Source organism: Lolium rigidum, chromosome 6 (genome assembly GCF_022539505.1).
Source record: "Lolium rigidum isolate FL_2022 chromosome 6, APGP_CSIRO_Lrig_0.1, whole genome shotgun sequence".
Classification (NCBI taxonomy): Eukaryota; Viridiplantae; Streptophyta; class Magnoliopsida; order Poales; family Poaceae; genus Lolium; species Lolium rigidum.
Genome location: NC_061513.1, coordinates 320,300,793 through 320,304,853, shown reverse-complemented (window position 1 = coordinate 320,304,853; position 4,061 = coordinate 320,300,793).

Here is a 4,061-nt window from a genome sequence, read left to right as displayed (position 1 = left end):
GACAGAGTACTTCTTCCCCTACCTTTTTAAATGCAGCTCCTTCTCCGTCAGATAGCACACTTTATAGCAATCTTTTTATCAAATTATTTTGGTACTATTGCAAACCTAATAAATAGTTGAATTTGAGATTAGGAGTATGATGCATCGCTTAGAAAAAAATGATAAGTATCTATCATGCACCGTTGAGTAAGATAATAGTATAGCTTACCAGTACTTACTGTGACATCAAAAATTAAATAGAAATTTCAACCTGCCAGATAGTATCCCCACACGTCAACCATATATAGCACAGTTCACCTCACAACTCAATATGTACCTCATTGCAGAGCACTGCAGACAGGGGTTTCCCTCTATAGAAGCTATCGCAGTTGAGCTACGAAGTCTACATTTTGTCTCACTTTTAGCTAACATATTGTCTCACATGTACACATCAGGGAATAAGATTTGTGTTCTAAAGCTTCCAATTGTCTTGTACATCATTCAGTAGATGAAGTCTAATACATCAGCAAAATTATTTCATAATGAAAATTATATTACATTAACCCCTATTTTGTATTTTCCTTTTCAATATGTATATGAATTGAGTACAAATAAAAATTTCGTAGTCAGTGACAATCTGAAGTATAAATATAGCAAGCTAGCCATGACCATGCCTTCCTAAGTTTTGTTTAGTGGCCAAGAAAGTAATACATTTTCCAGTGAATATATCTTGAATATAATCTAAATTCTTTGCCAATATAACACTCGTCTAGCTTTTTTCCCTATCCTTCCACGTTCTTCTTTGCGTGAGTATTTTGGTTTATCAACTGGAATGAATTAAATACCATCACCCATATTTTTTTAAATCAGTGCCAAATAACTTAAAAATGTTTTAAGAATGACCTGCCAGCAATATCATTGCTTACAGGCACCTAATTCTTTGAAAAAATATTTTTAATGTATGTGTCCCTACGAAAACTACAGCTTCGATAAATAAACTCAACATTTTTGTATGCTCCATGCATAATTTAAATTATTGTCACACAAAAATTGAAAACATGCTATATCTCCTACATCTTGTACGTAAAAACATAGAGCAGCTGCCCTGTGTGTACTATACCTACCACCCATTCCCTACATCTACCCCTACCACCGCATGTCACTACTCCAAACAGTGCCATCCAGGGCCGTCATCATGAAGCATGCTCCTCTGCTGAATAGACATCTTGAAAACTACCTATCTGATGTGTGGATTGCAACCTAGGTAAAGAAGTGATATCTACAAAATAATACTACAATGTCTCACATATTTGCAGAAGAAATAGACAAAAGTCAGGCACTAAGCAGTGCTGCAATTCCTATTTCATCATGTCAAACTTTATCTTCGGTTCATGTAAAACTGCTTGCGATTCGCGCTGGGGTCTCGGTATTTTCAGTTTCCTATCGGTATCTCTCCCATCATTGCTAGACATAAACAGTACACGTACCTAAAAGTATCAGGCCACTGGCCACAAGCCTCTCTCTCTTCTTTCTCTCTCACACACTCCGAGTCTAGATCTAGAACATGCGGTGACACGGCACCGGCGGGACGATGTGCTGGCGGCCGAAACGCCAGCGAGTCAGCCGTCCTGCGGCCGGAACGGCCCGCTACCAAGGCCCCTACTCCTCTTCGCCCCCCTTCCGGTACTGCCATCGCATCACCTCGCCCCCATGGACGAGGCTTGAAAGTCACTGAAGGAGGACGAAGTTGTGTCCGCCACCGTGTCCATGTGCAGGGTAGGTTTGGGATTCAATTTCTTTATCTGGAAATTTGTGTTGGGTTTCACGAGGATGGAAATCTGGGCAATAGTTTTGTTGGAGGTCATTCTTTCTTACATCTGAATCCTACTCTTCTCTCTATGCTCTATGATTTGAAAAGAATTTGATTCGTCTATTTTTCTGTAAAGATGTGAAACATTTGTGGAGAATAGTGGAATATTTGTGAAATCGTTTCGAATATCTGTGGATGTTATTTTTGGTTCCATCAGAATTTTTGTCTTCTATTCTGTATAATATCTACTGCATCCAGTTCGTAGTCTATTTAAATTCTTCTAATCATTTATTGTGATTCCCAGGTTGTGAAATCCTTGTCAAAATCAAACAGAAAAACAAGATTGACAAATTATTTTGGTGGTGCTAAATACCTCTGGAAGTTAACTTTTCAATTGTTCTAAGATTTGAAACGGATTTGAATTGCTGATGAGATTTTATCATAGAAAAATTCCCAGATTGAGAAATTATTTTGGTGGAGGTTATCCATGATATAATACTTGCATCTTCATAGAAAATTCATTTCTGAATCATAATTGGGTAGTGTTTGTTATGGCCAATTTTCAGTAAATGTACTTAATATTTGGCATATTTCTTTGATACCAAGATGTTAGTGAAGATTCAACCCATACTTGGACCAAATATAACCCATATTTCTTTGCTCACAAAATATAGCAGATATTTTATGGAAAATTGAAACAAAGAAAAAGTGAAATATAACTAGAATATGTTTGAATCATATTTGTGTGAACAAAAAAAAAATAGATTATGTGTGACAAAAACGAACTGAATGTCTATATGTTTTCTAGGAGATTGTACAAAGCATGATTTCAAAATTTACATATTATTGAATTCTGAAATGTAATTAGATCATTCTTGGTATGACTCAAATTTCAGTAAATATATATAATACTCATATTTAGAAAATATATTGATCGTTTGATACCAAGATGTTATTGACCCATACATAGAAAAATATATTGATCGTTTTATTTGAGTTCCTCACAAAGATTTGGAGGTATTTTAAGCGGACCAAAATTATTTAATAAACTAGAATATGTGTGATTCATATTTCCGTGAAAAAAAAAGAGAAAAATAACTGGAATATGTGTGGAAAAGGAGCTGAACTTCTGTATAGATTTTATTATCAAAGGGAACACAATGCAAATAATTGAAGAGAGAGAAATCGGGGCAGCGTTGTGGTTCAGTTATTTCCTCAAAACCATCATCGTGGGTGGGCCCCATATGTGAGAGAATATACGCTGAGACACAACGCAGTAAAAGAGCCATACAAAAGAATACGCTGGGATGCCTAAGGAGGTGGCGCCAGCTGATTGGTGGACGGCACACCGGTAGGAACCGGCTCCGTTAGAATTCACTTTCCGGCTCGCCCTGCGCTCACTCAGTCTCGGGGATGGTTCGTGAGGAACGGTAGATCTTCTGGTAACTAATAAAGGTGCGTGTTCCTCTAAAAAATAAAATAAAGGTGCGCCACAAGCCGTGAAGTTTCGAAAAAAGACCTCGTGTAACTCTGAAAATGTCGAGATGTAGGATGTAGCTTGGTGTAGTCTGCCCTGCCCCTGCACACACACAGCTTTTTTGGGCGTGGTTGGTTGCTTACCCGTCGTTTCTGGCTTCAAGTGAGAAGAAAATAGCTCGTTTGGTTGTATATTTGGAAAAGATTTCCCAAAGTTTAAAACATCCTAAGCCTGTACAAGGAGATATGCTCGATTAGACCATGCCCGGGGATATACCTCTTTTCGCGTTTGTTGAGGAAATTTTGCGCCGAGCTCGTGCGAGAAAAGGATGGCGGGAGCTCGCGCGCGTACGAGAAGTACAGCGGGAGAAATTGGCCACCTCCGGCTGATATTGGCCGCCTATTTACACCACCCCGCCTCACCGCCAAAAGTCGATCCACCATCTCCGTCTTGCCAAGCTTCTCATCGACGACTAGGTAAGGGAGAGTCTTTTCTCAAGCCGGTGGAGCTCCGCCGCGGAAGGTCGATCATCTCTGTTCGCCTCGCCGACATGTCATCGTTTTCCTCCACCGCGTTCGGTTGTTGGATCACTGTGAGTATCATGGAACACTAACTTAGATCTGGTAGTTTTGCTTAGATCTAGACTTAGTAGCTTAGATCTGCAAGACTTGACTAGTTTGCTTCGATCCTAAGGTGATATAGTTGCTTCAAACACCTTGTTGTATGATCTACATAGTTGTCTAGTCCATGTATAAGTGCATTAGCTGGTACGAGGATTGGTACATGGCAACATGC